Source organism: Copadichromis virginalis, linkage group LG14, assembly GCF_057382275.1.
Source record: "Copadichromis virginalis isolate Kocher_CV1m ecotype Utaka linkage group LG14, C_Virginalis_male_GT1.1, whole genome shotgun sequence".
NCBI classification, from domain to species: domain Eukaryota; kingdom Metazoa; phylum Chordata; class Actinopteri; order Cichliformes; family Cichlidae; genus Copadichromis; species Copadichromis virginalis.
The window spans coordinates 31,141,697-31,164,378 of NC_140631.1; the positions used below are offsets into that span (position 1 = coordinate 31,141,697).

Genomic DNA, 22,682 nt, shown 5'->3' on the forward strand with positions numbered 1-22,682 from the left:
TACACACGGATCCTCCGAATCACGGCATAATTGCCTCCCTCATTAAAAAAACATGTGTTGCGTCTTTGTGATCTGCACCAGGTTTCATATTAAACTGGATTATTGCCGCTACCACACACAGTAAATTATATCGTTCTTCTTCTGTCAGGTCTGGTGGCATAGTATATGCTTTAAGTGAATACGCTTTATTGCAGAGGTTTCGCTCTTCTGAACTTCAATTCCTCTCACTGTCCAATTGCCCCTTCTTATAGAGCCTTGATCATTAGAAAATTTAATTAAAACTCTTGAAAAAGGGGGGGAAAGGAAGGAAGAAAATTTGAATCAGATGGATTATCCACAGTGGTGAATCTTTGTTCCAGAGTGGGGGGTGATTCCAGACCCATTAGCTAAGTCTATTTAATGCTGTGCTGAAATATGGCTTCACAGTGATTCAGCAGCCATTATACTGCATTGCATTGTCACATGTAAGCATGGCAACCAAGCATATATATCAGATAAATATATAGGCTTAAATCTGATCATTAAAATAAGGCTGAAATATAAGACTAAAAGTACACGTAACCTGGTGTTGTATATCATTTTAATATTTTAAAGGTCCAAATGTAAATGTTTGATACGTAAACAACTGGACAGTCTTCTCTTAATCTAAAAGCAAAACGTTTTCATCACTGTTCTTGTGATGTCACTCGTCTGCATTAAACTCCTAAGACCTGAACTCTTCCACAGCATGCACTTTTAATTTCTCTTTGATATTTGGGACCTAATGAATGTAAAAACAAAGAATTACCAGATTTATTTTTTTTTACCTGATTTTTGTTTCTAAGAAAATTGAGAGCCACATATGAGGATATTCGTTTAAAATTTCGATAGAACAGTAGCAGTATAATGTCCTCGTAAGTGGATATCAGGCCCTTGTAGAGCAAAATTGACTATTTTCGTCTAAATAACCCAAAATGTGATGTCAATATATGTGGACGCCAGGTCCTAGGAGGTTAAAAATGAGAGTCAAAAGAAAATATTACTGTCCAGTATTGAGAATGTAAGTGGACTGGTTCTTATATAGCACTTTTCCACTTTACCTGAGTACCCAAAGCGCTTTATACAACTTGCCTCGCTTACCTTTTTCTACGCAAGTTCACACACATTCAGACTCCAATAGTTGCACTTCAGTGAATTTCGACTTGGGGTTAATATCTTCCACAAAGATATTTGGCGTGCAGACGAGAGCAGCCAGGGATCGAACCACCAACCTTCCAATCAATAGATGGCCCGCTCTACCTCCTAGATGTAATATCCTTGTTACAAATTCTTTATTGTGCAGGTGTGCACCTAAAGACTCAGGAAGTGAAAGATAAATGTTATTAATAATGATGCATGCTTTAGCTGAAGTGTTGAAAACAGGTGCCAAGAAGAAATGGGTCATCACCACTTATATGTGTTGATAGATTATCTCACTTTCATTCTTTTCTCCATCACAGTATGACTGCTCCATTTGAAAAGCTGCTCATTATTTAATAAAGCCACCTTAGATCTCAGTACTTATCTTACTAAGCTGTATATCAGTGGGAAATTGTCTTTGTTGTGACAAACAAAAGTTGAACCACTTTAGTTTTATACTTCACACCCATTGCGAGTAATTCACATTTTATAGAGAATTTCACATTATAACCCCAGATTTTAAAATTGCTTTGATAAGTCAAGTTCACTTAAATTTATCATTTTGGAAAAGCTCGTCTAAGAAAAATCGTCTTCTGTTGACTCATTGGCAGTCTTCAGTATCCAAATAGTGACACAAATCAAGGAAATCCATTTTAAGAGCTTGGAGGAAGGCTTTTAAAATCCTGCAGAATGACAAATCTGGCCTGTGACGATGAAGTTTAGCTCGAGGCACATAATCCATTTGTTCCCCAAATATTCTCTAGAAATGCTTTTTCATACTTACTCCAAAGTTATGCTGAAAGTCGACACAGTTGACAGCATCATTTACAGCCAAGTTGCCGAAAAAAGTGACAGGATTATCACAAAAACATTTACAAAGGGCTCAGGTGTCTAAGGATTTAAGATTTTAACATCTCATAGATAGTCTTTAACTTTGAAGATGTCTTTTCATATTAATATCTATATAGTTATTTTCAGTAGCATGTAGAGAGGGAAACGATACCTTGAAAATGTTTTTTCTCATTCGTCAATAATAAATGCTGAGATGCAGTAAAGTGGAAATAGTTGCAATAACATGACATAAATGAGTGTGATACCATCTATAAGTAGTTTTTTCCCTTAATTTAAATATTTAATATTATGTTCACAGTTTTTTGGTTAATTAGCATTGTAGTAAATCCAAATCAAACGTGCTTCTAAAGCAGGCATATTGACTCTCAGCCGTTTGAGTATTTATAAACATGTCAAAACAGAAATTATGACATAGAAACTTAAGAAAAAATATTTACCATTTGCCATGATTTCTTGTTAAGCAAATACATTTGAGCAAATTTGTCATAGTCACCATATTCATCTGTCATATGTCATCTTTCCATTCATTTTCTTAACCACTCATTTGACTAGAGGGGTTGGAGCATGCCCAAGATGACAGTGGGTGAGAGATGGGGTACACACTGGAAAGGTCACCAGTCTGCAAGGCAACTGACACAGATGGGAAGACAGCCATTCACACTTGCATCCTAAGGGTAACTCAGAATAATCAGTTATTGAACATGCATGTTTGAGCTGTGGGAGGAAACCAGAGTACCGAGAGAAAACCCACACAGGCACTGGGAGAGCATGCAAAACCATGTGCACTCATTTGAACAAAAGGTCAGATTTCCTTGAGTTGTAATCTCCCAGCTGAAGCTGAGTTCAAATGACTCAGATCGATTCAGTCTTTTTTATCAGAGAACCCTTCAAGTAAATCAGGCTGTAGCCATTGTTCTCCTGTAAAAGGTGCACAATGGCTACTTATTGAGTAGCACTGATACTGACAGATTGTTATTTTAAACTGCTTGAGGGACTTTCTTGGCGTCAAATCACAGCAAGACTGAAGCAGGACAGTGCGTTGGACTCATTTGACCATAACTGCACCGTTTTTTTCCAAAGCATGATCAGCCAGACCAAAAGTAACCACACCATCAAAAGATGTTCACTGAGAGACAGACATGCAACTTCATCAAAGATCCAAAATTGGCCAAAAAAATAAATAAATACATAAATAAAAACACGACTGTGTTCAACAGAAGCTCTGTCACTTGGTGCTTTACAGGAAGAGAAACGAGACCTTGTGTGATCAAAGTTACAGCAGCATTTAATAGTGGACGGCTTCTGCTGTGAAGGATGGATAAAGATAGTGTTTGAAACCTTTGTGGAAATATGTTGGTGGGAATACTTGTGTCTTTGGATATTTTTTTAATTTACTTTTGATTATTCATCCATTGATCTGAGATCCACTTTTCACTTAAATGCTAAACTGATGTAATGTGAGATGATTATTTTTAATGGATTTTATTTAATAAATAAATAAAATAAAGAAATGCAAAAGGTTTGTCAATATGTTTCACCTCTTTATTGCTTTACTGCATCAACCATGAATCATGTGGCAGCACTATATCTTATCTTTTTTCCATCTTGCAGCCCATGGGCCTATGCACCCTTCCAGTTTTCTTTATGTATAGGCTCAGCTTAGTACAGTAGTATACTATCCCCTGTGCTTTCTCTTCTTCCTCACTTTATCTGTTACTCTGTGCATCCTGCTATTGAGATTCTGCTCACACTGGCCTGTCTAATTAGAGTGAGGCAGCGAGAAAGAAAAACAGAAGCTCTTCTTTTTGCCTCCTTCCACACATCCTCTACCTCCTTCCAGCGCCTCTAGTTTTCTCTGCCCCTCCCTCCCATTCTTCAGTTAGCTGGATGACTCGAAGATAGTGCTAATTGATTTGTTAAAAGCCACTCGGTTTCTAATTGCATCTGCAGGACTTCCCAGTGACAAAATGAAACAAGACGTTTTTTCAAAAAGTTTTTGAAAAAGTTTTTGAAAAAGTTACAGGACTTGCGTATTAATGGCGCTCCTCCATTTCAGTCGATACCTACAGGTGTAGGGTGCAGCTGTGCATGGTGGCAGACATTGTGAGATAGTAATGTGAATAATTCATTTGTTTGGAGTAGCCAGTCTAGCTGCTACATTTCCCTTTACAGGTCTGTGGTTCGCCAATCTGTTTATTTATTTAAAGTCATACTGCATATTGGGCCCGTCCACATATGAGCTGCCAGCTCTGAGAATAAATTATACACCACCTATTGACATTCTCAAAAATGATCAGTGTAGGGCTCAAAGTATAGGAAAGAAAACATGATGTGTACAGCCAGGAGATTTCGCTGAGAAACCTATTCCCTCATATCTGCATTACTTTGTTTCATCTATCTATCTTTGTGTCTGCATGCGCATGCTTCCTCTGCTGTGGAGAATGATCAATATTTCAGTGAAGTGTCATTTCGGTTCCAGGCCTGTTTATTTCCCCTGTCTCGTTCAGGGATTTGAGATAAGCTGCCTCTTGTGAGTTCATCCCTATAGAAGCATGTGCATACATGCGCCACAGTGGTCATATATGTATGAGCACACACTTCCATGCGACAGGAACATTTTTCCCACCTCAGCTAACACAGCTGGGCCAACAAATTGCACCACACAACTCTCCAAATTACCCAGCTGCCCCATGCGTGTTCCAGCTGCCCCAGCGTGCCATGCTCATTTATAACAGAACCTATGTGGCAGGCTCCAGCAAGGTCCATAGACACACACACAAATTCCACTCTACAGAAAAGCATGCATTTCTCCATATGTGTCTGTCCTGCTGGTGACTTCCCAGCAGTTAGGCTTCGTTTCAGCTGGGCTGGTTCTCCCTCACAGGCTGCCACCTGCTGCCACATACACATCCTGATCAGTCACTGTTAATAAGAAAATTCAATCAGCAGTTCATCACACATTTCTTACCACACTTTCTTACCAATTTCCCAAAGTCTGTGAAAAACAACAGCAACTAAAGAGTAAAGAGAGAAGGAGATTCTGGCAATAAATTCCACATTTTCAGGTCTGTACAGTCAGGTATCACCATCTTGAATTTAAAAATATCTTGGATCTATTCCCTCAATTACATGGATGCAAGCAAGCTGTCAAACCCACGTAGCAGGCGCCGTAGATAGAATTGTGTTGTTTTGTTAAAGAGAACAGATTTAGCGATGTTCTTATCCTTGCCTTGTTTTTGTTGTACAGAGGCTTCTGCCTAATGATCTGCATCAGATTAGGAAGACAAATCATTAAACACAGCGGTTTGTTTCCATCCTTAAATTGACCTCCTTAGCCATGCAATGGAGTGGAAACCATGTTTTTGAAGCAGACACTTTTTAGATTGTATTCCTGATATAAACCTTTTCCCCTTCACTAGGGGAATTTCCTATCCCCTGCGCTACCTTCCCCCCATTCGCATGAATTTTTATTGTCTCACCTCATTAAAGCCATTTTACACTCTTTGCTAAAAAAAAAGTGTTTTTCTAACTGTGTTTTATCATAGTTAATTTCAACCTTTAATGTCATCCATAATAACCTGTTCTGCTTCTGTATTGTGATTTGCATCCTTGTATCTTTTTTCAAAACGTATTCTGACTGCAACCTTTTGCTGGATTGTAGCTGAGCGGTAAAAAAATCAGTCATCGTGGGCTTGTTTTTGGTGATAACATGGAGCAGGCGCTGTACTTTTTATGGCTAAGACACATTCTGCCATGGCAATTACCACTAGTTCATGAGCCTTCCTTAGTCATTTCTGCAGGACAAAGTGTGCAGGAAGAAAGACGAATTTATATCTCAGCAAATGACTGTACAAAACATTTTGAATGCTCTCTTTTTGCTTGATTGGGGATTTTCTTGAGCGTCTTCTCTCTATGTTGGAGCATGGCCCAGCTCACACGAGATATAAATGAAGCACTTTAAGAAGGTTTCTCCTTTTAAATTCCACTCTGCAGTTTCTAGTTAATATTTTAATTAGCTCCCCACATTTCAAGACTCACTGTGGCAACACCAGGATGTTTTATATTATGCCCGGCTAAGCCAAACACTTAGCAGCGCTTGAGTCATTGAAATGCCGAAATGGTTCAGGGATAAAATTAGGGCATGAAAGCAAAACAGGAGAAGCAAATAGTTATCAATAAACAGATTTGAAACAGCAGATGGGTCTCTTGGAGAGAAAGCGAGCAGAGATGAGTGACTGCCTGTTGCTACTAAGCGCATGTAGAAAAAGGGAATGATTTTCTTACCAAGTTTATGCTAGTTTTACATTAATATCTACACAGCAAAACATCATTTCTTATGACCAAAAGAGAATGATCCAATCTTGTTGTTAAAAGGCACTGAGAGCACAAATATAACTGAGGTTGTGGTCTCCCTGGCTGCACTGCAGTTGCCAGAAAATGGTCCTCTTATAATGGCAAGTGTTGTCATGATGGTGCAAAGCATTTCTGTGCAGCAGAAAGATAATAGTAGTTTGGAGTGCATCACTTGGCTGTGTGATCGGTTCAGTAATAAAGTTCATTCAAGAACCGTGAAGTTGTTGTTGTCGTTTTTCTGAGTTTTTAGCAAATTTTAGCTTTGCCTTTCAAGGCAGTTATTACACATATTATTTGCAACCCTAATGTTGTTTTTGGCATAGAATTGAGTTGTCAATATGTTGGTGTTTTAGTGGAGTTTTAGAACAATGTATACACAGAGAGCTCTAACCAGAAGCTTGACCTCCTATTAAAAAACCCTTCTGACTTCAGGGACATGTAATGCTGTATATAAAAATGTACATTTGCTGAGAAATAACCACTATTAGCCATCAAAAACCATAAATTCCTTCTGTCTTTCTTCCTGATGTTGCACTTCATTAGAGTTAGCAATTTAATACTTGGCTACATAATTGTTTTTAAAGCTTAAAGTAAATGACAATTATTATCCTTATGATTATAAGCAGAAAGTTATTTGGGTCTGGCACCTAAAATTTGCCATGCTTAGTCACATTTAACATAGTAATTATCATAAAATAATTTATTTCACTGAGCCCTACATTTACATTGATGTTTATTCTTTAAAGGCACTTACACAGACAAATTACATAGACCTGAACCAAGGGCATTTTAATACGAGTGGGGGAAACAACCTGACAAATTTCTCCCTTTTTAAGCTGCAAATCCAATTCTAATCAGAAGAATTATTGACCCCTGCAAATAAACACTTGAAGTGAATTAGCTGGCTGGCAGGGCGAAGTCAAGTACATCCGCCAGACAATAATTATTGGATTAACAATGGATTCCAGTGTGTCTTCCAGTGCAATCATTAAAAAGGTTAATTGAAGCCACTCTGAAATGCAAAAAGCTTAATAGCACGTTGGATTGCTATTTCCATTTACCTTTGCAAAAACCACCAGATTGATGCAGAAAACCTTATTATCGAGATGCATTTTACATTATAATGGAAGAAGCCTTTTCAGTTAAATGTTGTAGTGTTGTTTCTAAAATCTATACATTCACACAAGTGGAGTTGTGCTTTGTAAGGCCAACACACTGCTTCTGTGAAACCAAACATCTTTTTGAGGATGATGATGATGAACACATCCTAAAAAGAAAGTCTCAGATCGTTTATGTTCTGTGGCTGCCCACAATACTCTGAGTGTGCCCTAGGGACGCTCAACTCCATCAAACAGGAGAAACAAACAGAATCAGCAACAGACTGTCTGCTCCTTTGCCTATTTTGCACCACTATGCCTCCTTACTTGAATATTGTATATTGTATATTGCATAGCTTTTTTTTTGTTACACGTAAAATTGTATTGTATTTATTTAAATTTTTACTTTTTAATTATTTTATTTGCATTTTTCTAATCACTAGGGTTTGAGAGTAACGCAATTTCTATTCTCTGTATGTCCTGTACATGTGGCAGAATTGACAAATAAAGTTGACTTGACTTGCTGTGTAGTAGAGTATGTCCTCAGCTGGTGGAGCTGAAGATTTGATGATGTGGGTGTTTGTGTGAGTGTGTGTCTTTGTGGAGTAAAAAGTGATGAATGAGAATTGATGCTCATTAGTTTTTCCTGACAGTAACATTGGAGGGTTACACCTGTAACATATTTCTGATGGAAAATAACATTCCTGTTTTCGAGGGGTGACCGGCTTTGAAAAAGAAAAGGCAACGTGCAGTCGTAGTGAATTCTCTGACAGCTGACAGACAGCCTGAGATAGTCTCACGGTTTGTGTGTGTTGGGTTAGATGAGTAAAACAGGATCAAAGAGCTGTGTGGTTTCACTGGCAGAGAGAAACACACTTTACCAGCGTGCTTCTCCAATCTCTACATTCCCTGTTGTTACTGAAGCAACCAACACACATGCATGCAATGACTGTGGCCAAATACTGGCTGTGCTGTGCTGGGCTATTTGGTTGCTGTGCAGAAAGACAAACAGGCTGAACTCCTCTGGTGTCCATCCACCAGACCAGAGCAAACCAACCAAGCCCAGCCGGCCGCTGCAGCATTTCTGTGCTTGTTTGGTCCCCCTCAGAATCTGCTTCATCTGGCAGTGACCCAGCACCAGAGCCACCTTGCCATCATAGGCAAATGTTCTAAAAGATTGATGAGCAGCATGAGCGTGCAGCCATCACGCAGGTGCAGGGACAAAGCTAATGAGCTCCCAGACATACAGAGACTAGACCTGTTTTGTCCTAAATCAGCTGATTCAGATCTACTCTGCTCTATACAGGCTGCTCTCTTGCCAGTCTCCTCAACTTCTTTAGGGATTTAAACAGATTTGAACTGTGATTAACCCTAATTCAACCACAGAAGGTCACTGCGCAGGGTGTGTGAGATGTCAGTCAGATCTCTAAGTTGTTGTAATGTTCTAATTGTTGATACAGAAAAAAATATGGTTGAATGTAACACTTAACCTTACATGGAACTGAGTTTTGATAGTGAATCTTGGTTATAGGTGCATGTTTTTCAGTTATATATCTTAAAATTGTTCAACTAGCAAAAAATACTTGTAAGCGTCTAACAATCCTTTTCAATGTTAAGCAATTACAACTTCATGCAAAAGGTGACTAAAGGGAGAAAAATAATTCAGGGTGTCCTTTTTGTAGGAAGCTTCTTCCCATTAAAGGCTATAGTATGATATCAAAAGACTGCCACATTTTAAGGTTTTTTTTATGATAATATAACTGTAACTGATAGCAAGTGCTCCCTGAAATAATGGAAAAAGCATGCCACATTACACACTGTTCCCACCTTGCAGAGTAATGGATGATGTGGGTCAACTTTTACCAGACTTGATTGAGTAAAAAACCAACCACCCATGTGGAACACGGGTACTATGCAAAGCTCAGTTAAATGAATTTCAATCTGCAACCCTGGCTCTTCAACCTCCCACCCACCTTTAAAATGGATCCAAAATGGCCAAAGGAAGTGTTACAGTGAAAAATCACAAGGCTGCCAGATACAGCAGTGAGTGATGAATTTCCTCATCAAAGCCTCGTCACACCATATGGCAAATCTCTATTTTGCATCTGACCTTCTACTGTTAAATACCTTGTTTCACTGCATCAAGGTAAGCAGATAAAGGCCTTCACTTACACTGCAGAAACTGCCATCAAACGCTTCTGGCGATACACAACAATGTGTATGCATAAAGTCAAAAAAGAGGGGGAAAAAAGAAATTCTTTACATTAAATCATTATACGTCCTTGATCAGTGCTGTGCCAAGCTGTTGATGGTACTTGTGAACTATTCACCACTATGACACAGGGATTGCCATGCATATTAAAATAGATATTGTAGATTGGACTATATTAAAAGCTACAGCAGGAAATGTTGATCTTTTGATTGTCTCCAAGCAGACTTCATCCTGGTATATTGGTCAGAGCTGAGCACTTTTTAATTCAAGATATAATCTTTTTTCATTAGAATAAATTATACCCTGAAGACATCAAACTAGGAGGAGGTCATTTACCAACTGAAATCTGAGAATGACCCCTCCTGGGTTCAAATGAAAACCCATTTAGGAAGATTTCACTAACAGTTTTGTTCTCCTTTCCTGCGGTTAAATGGGTCCAGTTTCTTAAAGTTCTTCCACTTATACACTTTCTATAACAATATGTATTTTTGTATGAGGGAAATGGAGTGTAATGAATGAGGAAATTTGGTATATTGATTCACCAAAGTGTTCTTACGCACACCAGTTCTTAAAAAAGCATCTGAAAGACAAATAAGTCTTGAGTGTTGATAAGAACAAAACAACAACAACAAAAACCTCCTAAACGTTGTACTGGTAATTATTTGATATGAGATCAGGTACCAGAAATAAATCCCCGCACCCACCTACATAAATCCACCCCACATAACCTACACAGACTACTGGGGACCATGGCTGGACAGGCTGGGTGTGCATGGGTGGCTTTGGAGAAGTGGTGTTTACTAGAGTGGGCTTTGAGAGGAGGGATTAGTCCTTTTCCACTTAAGCAGTGGGCAGTGGTTTCTGGCTCTGCTGCTGGAGCAGCCAGCTCTCCACTCAGACAGATAAGGCAAGCAGAAATGGCTCCTGAAGCATCTTACTGCATATGCTAATACATACTGGGATATACTCTTATAAACATATGTGCATAGGCAGAAAATGCAAGTATGCATATACGTATGCACCCAGTATGTATCCAGTTGTTTCAAATTGAATGAGGAAGCTTGTTTTTAAAAACTCTTGTTTCAAATATATATATTTGGGTACTCCTCAGATGCATGAGAAATAATTACAACACATACGTTGAAGCTCATAAACATGAATTAACTGGCTTACTTGTGGGAGGGATTAGAGACAAGTGGAGTCATAAATGGAGTAAGAACAAACCGATAAGGAAAGAGGAAGAAAGAAGAGTGGAGGCGCGAGACGTGTAAGGAAGGCAGAATAGAGTTCCCACAAAGTAATGTGAGAGCAGAGGAGGTTGTGAGAGGTATGATGCAAGGGACTGGATCTTTCTAACGGTAATCGCTTAGCTACCCAAAGGGGACAACTCCCTCTTTCCTGCTCTCTCTCTCTCTCTGCTCACTCCACTGTCAGCACGAAGACGAACAGGCGCTGGATTGAAATGTAAAAGAGGCAGAGGATCAGAGACAGGTGGAAAATGAGAGGAGCAAAGGGCAGAGTAGGGGAGAGATGAGGCAGAAATGGTGCCAGTTCCTCCACTTGCACACGGTAGAAGCTGAGCAATTGTGGTTGTGTGGCTGTGTGTTCTCCTGCGTGCACATATGTCTACTCTTGTTTATGAGCAAGTCTCCAGAGACACGGTGTAGATTATTGTTAGAAAGGATCTATTCTATCGAATCACTCCACAAACCCCCTTCAGGAATTGTCACTCGTGAACATCTCCTGGGAAGACGGGAGAAGCAGGATGAGTGAAAAGTAGAATGATAGCCATCAGTAATATAAACAGCTGGGGGTAATGCTGCGACGAGGATGCATTCAGTGCTCTGACTCCCCTGCCAGCCAGCTCAAGGCTAAAGAGTGCTACACTATGTTCCTACTATGTGAATAATATGCCCTTACACATAACAGACACAGCACGCAAAGTGAAACTATGAAGTGACAGGAATTCGATCAAGGTCTAAAATAATCATACAGATTACATAAAAGAGTGGTAACTATTGAAGCCATATTGTAGATAGATATTAATGGAAAGAAATATTTTAAGGCTTATATTTACAAACTAAAACACGAAACTAATAGTATGATAGCTAAGTACTCATAGCTAAGTACTTTGTATAAGAGGAGGAATGTTGAATTTATATTAAATTAAACACTGAGAGGTTAATTCTACCATTTCTTTTGGAAATTGCCGGCCAGCTCTGCCTGGCTCCGTTTAAAAGGAAATCAAGCTGAAGCTCTGACAATCAGCAATCATTCTATTGTAAGGCAAATGGTGCATAAGGACACACTCCTCTTCTGTGGGCTTGATGCATGTATCATATGCAGGCATACATTTTTAAATGTTAACTAAATGAATTATTCATTGAGCTAATTACAGCCATGACTCATTAACATACATGTGGACTATGCCTGATGGTATTCAAAGAAAAAATGGCTATGAATCATGGATCGCCCACTGTGAACACACATCAATCAGCAATGCCTTGTTCAATAAATAGACAGTAATTGGGCCCAAAGAAAGTTAGTTATTTGCAGCCAGACCTTGTTAAATTTGGGGAAAAAAACGAAGATTTTAGTTGGTCCCCAACTGAAAGTGATGCTTTTTAAAGACTACATCAGAGTTTTGGCCTAATTCAAACAAATGAAAATATAAAGTGCTTATTATTTTCTGCCTAAGTTTTAGCCTGATTTCCCATTTCCCAGGGAAGTTACTATACAATTTATAGTCTTCATGTCACAACATGCAACTTCCAAATACAGCTAAATACAACAACTTTGTATGCTGTCATATTGAAAAACAATTCTGTCTTTTCTTTTAATCAATGAAGATTTAACTAAGATTTTTTTATGGAATACAGCATCACAGTAATATAACATAAACATCATCATCATTTAAATGTACAGTGAATCAACACTGTCTTGCAAAACTCTCTGAAACAACATTTAGAAACTGTCTTTGCTGTTGCACCCAGAAATTTAAAGCCTTACCGACTGACATCTGATATTTCAATTGTTTCTTACTAAGAGGAATCCTTTTTCTCTGTGCTCGAAAAGAGACTGCCTAAAAAAACAACACTCATAACTTACCGTAATGTGAGTTTTCTTAAATTCACCAGTGGCGCAGCTGTTAAAGATAGCCCCTGCACTTTTGTCACATAAAGAGTTACTAAACATGTTTTTTTCCACTGCCGTGGTCCCATCTGTTAATTCTGATTTTAACAGGAATCTAAAAACACAGTTGCTGTCTGAAAGATATAAATAATCAAGACTGAGAAACTCTGAAATTGATCACAATAATGTGAATTTTTCTAAGCATCGCTTTAACATTTTAGCAGAGACAGTTACCATAATGGGCCAATGTTCTCTTCATCTCTTTAACACTCTTGCTACCATCTTATACACATCTGGGGAATGGAAAGAGGCTTCTCCTCCAGGCTCATCATTAGTGCCAAACATAGGGACTGGTTCAGTTGATCAGATTTTCCCTCTCTTCACTACACATGTTCTCACCCATCTCTTTTCTAGCATTTCCAGCACCAGAAGTTTCTTGCCTGACAGCCACTGAACAAGGCAGTTCTATTTTCAGACGAATGCCTCTGAGAAGTCATCAGAAATAATGACAGGAACATTTAATAACGTGAAGAGGACGATGGCTATAATGCTTCATAGCAGCCCCAGGGAGATAATGTAACCCCAATCATAAGTCCAATGTAGCAAATAAACAATAAGGAGCATGTGTAGATGTGTACATTGCGTGCAGGGGGCTCTTCCTGCTGTGTAATGCTTTTTCTTAAAGCGAGGGGGTCTAATGAACAGGTGTGAAAAGTGTCAGTGTGTTTGTGACTATGTGTAAGTAGCCAGCATGCATTTTGGTATGCTTGCTCACATTTATTGATCAGTAGCCTTGGACTTCCTGAACCCTTTTAGCACCGACAGTCAGGTGGCTCACTCTCACCCAAACAGCCCCCAATGCTGATTGAATGTCAGTGTTGAGGTCGCGCAGCACTGCGGTTCTACTTGACTTACTATGGTAGCATATCTTGGAAGTATTTTATATTTTTAATTTTCTGTCTGTGTCATACACACCCATTCTGCACCACTGCATGAGGAAACACTTTAGCAGTGCCATCCAAGGCTGCCTTCATGCTCAATAAACTAAAACAGAGGAGATTAGAAAGCCAAATTGCACGTGTGCAGAGGTGGCAAAAGAACAGACATACTGCACTGAAATAGAAGTACAGATACTTGATTTTAAAATACTCTGGTAAAAGATCCACCACTGATTCAACTTCTCTAGTCAAGTGAAAGTGAAAGTTACTTAAGGAATAAAAGTTACCAGCAGCTCTTTGGAGAACATTTCTAGCAGCTATTTTTTGTGCAAAGCTAACTGAACCTCCACCTGCCATATTAATCTAATTACAAACATAAGTATTAATACAAGTGAATACAAGCTCTATTTCAACCTAAATTCTAATTCTAATGAATTTACACACCTTGAACATCTGTTATGTTGAGCACAAGCAGAGGAGAATAGAGGATTTTTTAAATAAGAAGCTCTATTTGCTCTTGCCTACACTGTAGATGAGTGACTTTGCCTGTAAACAGTAAAATGAATATATTTAGAGATTAAAGTGGGATTTTGAAAGTATTTTGTAGTGGCACAGAAGAGAAGACTTAAGAATAATTTACAATTATTCCTATTGTGACTTGCAGTACAGTTTGTGTATAGACTGGAATCAGCTGACCTGTGCTTCTGGTGCTTTTTTGTGGATTTATGTAACTGAACTCAGTAAGATGCAACAAGATATTACACAAGCTATCGCGACAGATTTCCAGCCCATAGACAGTATAAAGTCAATATATAGTTACTTATATAAATGTCTGCTAACCTTGATGTTGACTATGAACACATACAGCTACTCTGCACTAGTCCAACATAGTGCACTACTGTAAAACTTCACTACAGTTAGCAGAAACTAGTCAGCTTTAAATATCCAGTTTATCAAATACCACTGAGCAGCCCTTACTATGAAAGGTAATCTGTTTTCTTCCACCCCTGCCCTGCCTTTATTACATCTTTCTCCATCTCTGAATTAATTATATTAATTTGGACTCTTTTGTCTTGCTGGGAAATACAGCAGCTGCACCTTCAGTTAGCAGATAAAACTGCACAGAAACAATTTGTGTGTCTGCTAAGATTTGGTAAGCTGACAGCAACATTGCATGTAAAGTTACTTACTCCCTTTACTTTCACTCCTCCTCTTTAGCACTAGCTAGATGCTATAGTACTACGACCACAAGCTCTGGATTGTTCCACCCCAATTTAATCTCTGAGTACAGAGGTACAAATGATACATACATTTTATATGTTTTGCCTATTTTATCTTGACAAGTGCAATAAGTGCTGGTGATGGATACACCAACAGGACTGTTTAAGTTATTGATCCCTGCATTTAGGTTCAAATCGATTGAAATCAGTTGAATTCAGTTGATCGGGCATTGAAAATTTAAGGAGTAGAAAGCAGAGATATATGTGTAAAAGTGTGGGAAGTAAAAGAGTAAAACGTCAGAGAAATAAATACTCAAGTAAAGCAACAATACCTCAAAATTCTGAAGTGCAGTAATGATGTATTGGGCTTTGTTACTTCCCACCTCTGTACATGTGACATTGCATTTCCCAGAACCTGATGCATTTCTCACTCTACCTGGGACTGCATAAGTCTAAGGTTAGCTCATGTTGCTCTCTCTTGCATTTTATGGTTGCCTTTTCTGTGTTGTTTTGAGCTTAACTGATTTATGGTCCCTGTCAGAAAATAAACTGTCACTATTTCCATGGCTTCCAGTCTTGTTTATTTAATTGGTCTTGATGGGCTGGCTTGGAAGCCCTATTTCCCACTGCTTGTGAGTGGAAGCCTACATGTTGAAAAGTAATTTTATTGCTAAGTTGCCATGAGCCTTCATTTCTAGAAGAGCTCATTTATATCTATCAGTAAAATAATTTCATTTATCATCTTTGAGAAACGATCAAGGAGGAAAAAACAGTAAAGCTCCTAAGGTGTTAACTTATTATCAGATCATTTTCAAGCTAAATCAGTGTTAGCATTTTGTTGTAAATCATTTACGAATCATTACAGAATGAGCTGATTATCTCCCTTCTGTCTCGTGTTAATTTTCTATGCAGTATTACATGAAATCTCACATTTAACAAATTTTTATGAAACCGTTTAGAGTCATTTAGCTACATGTGTTACCTGGTAGATTTTAGCAGTGCTTAAATGCATCATATCCTCCCTATGATGAAACTTTGCAAGTGAGCATTGAAATGACTTCCAAACCTGAGGCAACATTTGCCACTCTATTAACTGTAGCTGGCAACTACACACCACAAACATCTCAGCCAACAAACTCTCTGGGATTCAAAGTGGGTCTTTTTTGTGTGTGTTTTTTTCTGAATCTTCAAAGTACTAACAAGCTTATCACAACAATCTAGTCCAGATAAAAGTGAAAACTAACTCCATTCTTTCAAATTGATGCAACCCAATTCTGTCAGCTCAGACTTAGCTATGTCTGTGAATCATTTGAAACATATTCCACAACTATAGCATGCAGCAATCAACTGACACACAACATAATTACAGATAGAGCTGAAAATAACCTGGTTGACTGACGTAAAATGTCTGATGGGAATGATGGGAAATTGGTAATCAAAAGTTTGTGTGCATGGCACATTTGCTTATGAGTGCAACCCTGGCAGACAGGGCAAAGAGCTACCCCTTTGGAGCCTGTTTCCGCTACTCAGGTCTTATCATTTCTTTGTCTGTTTCTCCCCTGTTCTGGTTTGATTCACAAACTCCTAAATCATCAAAACTAATGAATTTGACTGCCCCATTAGCTTTATAAGAAAGTCCTTTAACAGACTTTAACGTACACAGTAGACCAATCTAACAGCCACGTTCAAAGTACAATGCCACTATGATGACCAAAAAGATGAGACATAGTGATTATTTAAGATTAAGGTTCTAATTAATCTACATTGTTTGTATCGTGTACCCCAGCACACACCAAGTATCAGCTGGGACTGGCTCTAGCACCCTGGCTGGACGATGGATGGATGGATTTCAGTAAATCAGTAATTTTTATATTCACAATATAATCATGCTAAGGCAACCAGATTAGCTCCCATCCGAAAGGCTTCTTCAGTACTGACTTCTGAGGAGTTTAAGGCATGTAACCTCACATCTGACCTCAACAGTTTTCAAAAAGCTAATAACCCCTGGGAGTACTTACCAATTAGTAGAGAGAAAGCTTTCAGTTTTCAAATTCAAGCAAGTCCAGCTGTCTCGGTGTAGTATTTAAATATGCTTACGTAATCGCGAGTACCAAAACTATTTACTTCAGGCTAAGTATTGCTTTGTCTATGTGTGCACTTTCTCAGCTCCACTGAGAGGTACTAAATCAGGTTTTACTGTCCCCGCGCAATGTCCAGTCTTTCTCCCCATGCCTCCTAGGGGATCCTTCGAATAGCTTAGACCTTTCAGGTTTAATTCTGTTTGGATGAGCAATGACATCGGGCCATTTCAGCAGCTGTGTCAGCCTCACTGGTGAAGGCGACTGCAAAAGAGCCATTGGGAGAGGATGTTAAAGAGCTACACTTTATTTTTTCATATCTTGGAAACTCTTATGTACAAAGACACTCACACACAGCCTCTTGCACATACGGAAGGATGTTAGCCTAGCTCTAAGCTCGATGTCACACTAACCAGTTTGAATGAAAAACCCCCAAAAGAAAACGATAAGAGAACGTCCCCTGAATTTGCACCAAGGACAAAACTGTAAATTGCTTTGTATTCAGAGGAAAATGGTGGCTATACTGCCTATGAAGCTGTGTGTGTGTGAATGTTTGTGTAATTTATTTCAACTCTGACAGTCTCCAGACCTTGGAGGACATCAGCACACATACTGTACATGGTTTAAAGGTGTCCTTGCTTCAGTAATGTTGGGCATTATCAGTGCCAAACCAGCCACTGTTCCAGACCGTCTTCCCACCCAAAGCGCCAATCTGCCAACTTTTGCTGGCTGACTATACTGAATAAAGTCTGACAAAAAAGAAAAACAGCAAACAGATTTTTAGATGCACAGCCTTTGGTTTTGCATCCCCCTTTTATCAGTAGGATGTTTGTGTTCATGGATGACTGCAGCAGAGGTCACAATCACACAGAGAAATAAAAAGCAGGAGGATGACTAGAGAGAGTAGAATTTGTTGTGCTGTGTGTTATATTGGCAGGCAGGTCATTTAAATATTAGGATTTACCTTGATAAAGACAAGCGCAGGAATTAACTGGGCGCGTAAGAACACAAATGGAGCAATTAAAAATGCAAACAGAACATGGGATGCAATTAATTCTATTAGGAGGACATTCCCAGAGGAGTCGCGATAAAGCCACTTACGGATGTGTCAACAGAGGCGTCAGCAGAAACAGGAAAGAGATACATTTGATTAGGGCCCAGCCTTGGTTAACCACACAAACACTTGATATTTAGTGAGGCGTCGAAACTGTCTGTTATCTTGCAGAATCAAACAATCGCAAGCTTTTTTTTTTTTTTTGTTAAGAAATATATGATGAGAAAGTTGTTTGATTTTATAGAAGATAAAATAAGCCTGAAGACAGTGACTGAGGTGCAGCTTGATAGTGCTGAAGGATACAACACTTTTTCCTCTGATCAAAGTGACGACAGCACAATGAGCGATTACTGTATAGCTCAGTGAACTAAGAAACTTATTGAAGAGCACTTCTTACAGTTCCTCGTTTGAAGTAATAATTGAATTATTACGTTCACAGTGTTCCATTTGCCTTCTGTTAATTTTACTTTACTATAATTTCTTTTTCTGCCATCTCTGTAAGTAAGGAGAGGAACTATAGCACAGCAGGGAACTATAACATGAGAATTGGTTGTGTACAAAGGCCACATCTGTTTAAAAATAAATGTGCAGAACAACAGAGGGCTGAATTCTAGCAGGCTATCTGCATAGATGTCTTGTTCTGTATTGATCTTGATTTAGCAAATAGCCCTGTGGCTGTGAAGAGGTACAGTGAGAACTGTGGAAAACGGTACATTGATTACCACAACTAGTTTCAGTCTAGATAAAGCAGTGGAATGCTAATAAATATCTGCATGAACTCTGCCTTTTACCATGGGAACGTCAAACAAGTTTTGTTTCTAAAACAGGGGCAGGTATATAATATAATTCTACGTCATGCAATATACCCTTTGTAGTGTGAGAAAATTAGCATTTCTTAATAGATGGACTTTTAAAATTACCCTCCATTTCTTCATCTGCTGACAGTCATGCACACTGATAGGAAGATGCATTTATTCAATTACCACAAGCAAAATGTTAGAACCTGTAATTGCAGCTAGCAAAGTTTAAATGTTATTGAAGTGAACTGTCCTGAAATTAAAATTTAAAACAGATGGAGAAACATGCCTAGTAAGTCTCCACAGGATGGTTTTGTACATAGAAAGAACATGGCCCTTAAAGCAGCAAGTCTGACTGGTAAGAAGAACAGAAGTACGATCAGGAACCTCACGACTATCTGACCCTGCTCTTTGATCACTGGGTGGTGGCGGGGACTCTGTAAAATCTTCCAGCAGGGCGAAAGAAATAGCCCCTGTCAAATCCTCTGATATAGGCTGAGTTTGCACCTAGAAGAAGTCGGGGAATGATGAATGTTTTAGAAGCTAGCACTCCAGGAACTGGGATTTTACAGGCAATCAGCTCTGGGTTGAATTGAACCAGACAGTCACCAGGGAGACACCAATCTCAGGAGGAGCAAATCCAGACTACAGACAGAACAAGAGATGCAAGGCTCTGCTTGCGCCACAGTTGCCTTACCAATCTCAAGAGATTTCTCAAAGCAGAGAGTTGAGGCAATTATTAATTATTCCTCCTCTTTTAGAAGGAGAACTAAGAAAAAATGTTGATAAAATGTGTGATAGCAGAGAAGACTGAAGGAAACCATCTTGACTAAGCAGTTTTATTTTCAGTTTTAAGGCATAATCAACTGCAATAACTTTTGAATAACTCGAAATATAAAGTTTTTCCTATAGAGCAACCAGAGGAGAATATATATATATATATATATATATATATATATATATATATGTATATATATATATATATATATATATATGTAGCGGTTCCGAATGACAGCAATATCAGGAAGAAGGAACACGAGAAGCTGGAGAAATACCAAGGGCTCAGAGAAGAGCTCGAGAGGATGTGGAGGGTGAAGGTAACGGTGGTCCCCGTGGTAATCGGAGCACTAGGTGCGGTGACTCCCAAGCTAGGCGAGTGGCTCCAGCAGATCCCGGGAATAACATCGGAGATCTCTGTCCAGAAGAGCGCAGTCCTGGGAACAGCTAAGATACTGCGCAGGACCCTCAAGCTCCCAGGCCTCTGGTAGAGGACCCGAGCTTGAAGGATAAACCGCCCGCAGGGGCGTGCTGGGTGTTTTTTTTATATATATATATATATATATATACATATAAAATATATAAACAAACAAAAAACCGCCCAAAACAATATTTTTTGGTTGGCTCAGGTAGTGCTGTGCTTCCTGTGACTTGGCTCTAAATTTGTGTTGCTGAGCAGATAAGAGTTGTTACAGTAAGCTGAAACTTTTTCTCACTAGTTGATACCAGAGATTTCTCAGAATCAACTGTTTTTGACACAAATAATTGTGTTATCCTGTTAAAATTAACACCATTTATTATAAATTTACAGACAGGAAGGAATTATGTTTGCTGCCCAATGTTAATATTGCTGTTTTATTATTAGCCAGAGCCTCTACTTGCTACCTTAATATTAAAATAGCAGATGGCAAACTTGCATTAACTTGCACATCAAGCAATGTTCGAATTCAATATTGCCTTACTGACTTCTCAAAATTCCTCCTAAAGTGTTGCTTAGTGTTCTGAATGTCAACTGTTTCAGCTGCTATTGAGGGAAGGAGCTGTAAGCCTGCTTGTATGCAGCATTACTGCGTAGTGGCTATGTTGGTATTGATACTGTTGCAAAGGGGCATCTAATCCAATAATAGCTATTAGTATCTGGGAATCAATTTTTTCACAATTCTAATATAAAGTGCTGTGCAGTTGTTTTATATTGTCTCAGCATAATTTGATAAATCGATGTCTCAGTTAATACCACCTGCTTTTGTGACTAATACAAATATGTAAGGCATATTGCTGTGATTCATGGCTATTTGATATAAAGTGTGAAATAGCTGTAAAAGGAGGGGAAAAAAAGGAATGACCTTGAGCAAGTCCTTGGTCTTGGATGTGTTTTCTTTTTCCTGGTGAAATTGCTCCACTGCACATCCGTCTTGAATTTTTCAGTAGGACCAAGATTATGCTTGCCACATGTTCACTGAGTATATGCACTGCTCAGTACATCCATCCATGTTCCCTTTTTTAATAATTTCATACACTCTGCATAAGTTAAGACATCCTTCAACCCTTAGGTTGTCTTTTGTCAGGAAGCCAAAACATGTGGACATGCTTGTCTTATTTACTATCTTTTCCCTGTCACTTAGGCACTGTTAACACAAACAAGTTTTAGTTTAAAAATGCACAATTTTTCCTTAGTTTAGCCAGATTTTCACTCTGCTTCTGAACTTCAAAATGTCTAAAATTGAGATTGTTTGAAACTACCAAATCTGTGTATGTTTGAAAACATCAGTACTGTGTTTTAGTCTTGAATAGATGAATTATTAGTAATAATGTCACAGACATGTATTTGCTGTCTGATTGGGTCTTAAGCCTTGATTACATGCCACTGTGGTCACGGACAGCTGAAGACCCAGTGGCCATAAAATCATTCCTGTTATACTTCTTTGAAGTCCATTGCCTGGGGCACATGCGTAGTTGGTGCATTATGATGTGAATCCTTCTCAGACAAGCCCACGCGGTCACAAAAAACAGACAGGCACGTAGATATCATATGGACCCTCACGCTCACCATTTGAGAAAAAATTTCATCACTAGCATACTCACAGACATACTCTCTTATGATTTGTCCCAGCAAGTCCAGTCAAGTCACCGGCCTCATCTAGGATGTCACGCTTCTCTGTGACAAATTGAGTCATCTTGCCTGTTCTGCAGGACGATGACAGTAGTAAGATAGTGGCACTGGCCTGTAATGATGCCCAGTTCTTCCCACAGCTCACTGGTATCAGAGTTGGCATTTGCTTGGTCCTGGAGCTCTGCTGAGTAGGCCAGCTGCAGCAATAAGGCACTGAACGAGGCACTGGTGGTGATCAATTTATATGACTTGCCCGCCAGGGAGGATTGTCAGCATTCGGCCTTGGAGGGCTGCAATTGACAAGAGGACATAGAGATTTTCTATGAAAACATTTGAGATGAGAAGCCACAATGTTTTTCACTGTGTAAATTTGGTAAATGCCTTTCTCTATCATCTCAACACAATCAAATGCTGTTGTTCCCTTCACAAGCTTGCGTGATGAAAATGGCAACGCTAGCAGTACATGACTTCATCCATGCACTCACTGAAAAACTGCAGCACCTGCTTCTTAGTGCATTTTTCTTTTTGGAGCATCTTACACTCATTTTGTGAGGTGGAGATCTCAGTGTGTGCCATTGGATTGTTACCTTTCCAGCTGCATGTTTTGTAGCATTGAACAGCTCCACTAGGCTGCCACTAGGCTGTGTGTCACGATTATATTTTATTGACCTGCTGCGCTGCAGAAATGTCTTCTATAGGAGGCTAAGAAGGCGTTGTTCTCTTTGTCCAACGTGAGGTGTTCCCACGCTTCTTTGTAGAAAACGTTCATTAGCTCCTCATTATCCTCAGCATCAGCCATTAGCAGGAGGACCACATCCATCTCACACTAGGCCCCACTTGGTGCCTAGTGTGGCAATCTCAGTGTACTCAATTGGCACCTAGTCCGAGGACTTCATTGGGTCTT

At 39.1% G+C, this 22,682-nt stretch overlaps 1 protein-coding gene across 1 annotated transcript in view; it reads left to right on the forward strand.

Annotated features, from left to right (window-relative positions):
• rtn4rl1b (reticulon 4 receptor-like 1b) overlaps positions 1–22,682 on the forward strand; it is a 156,240-nt gene that overhangs the window by 62,806 nt on the left and 70,752 nt on the right. The window lies entirely within an intron of this gene.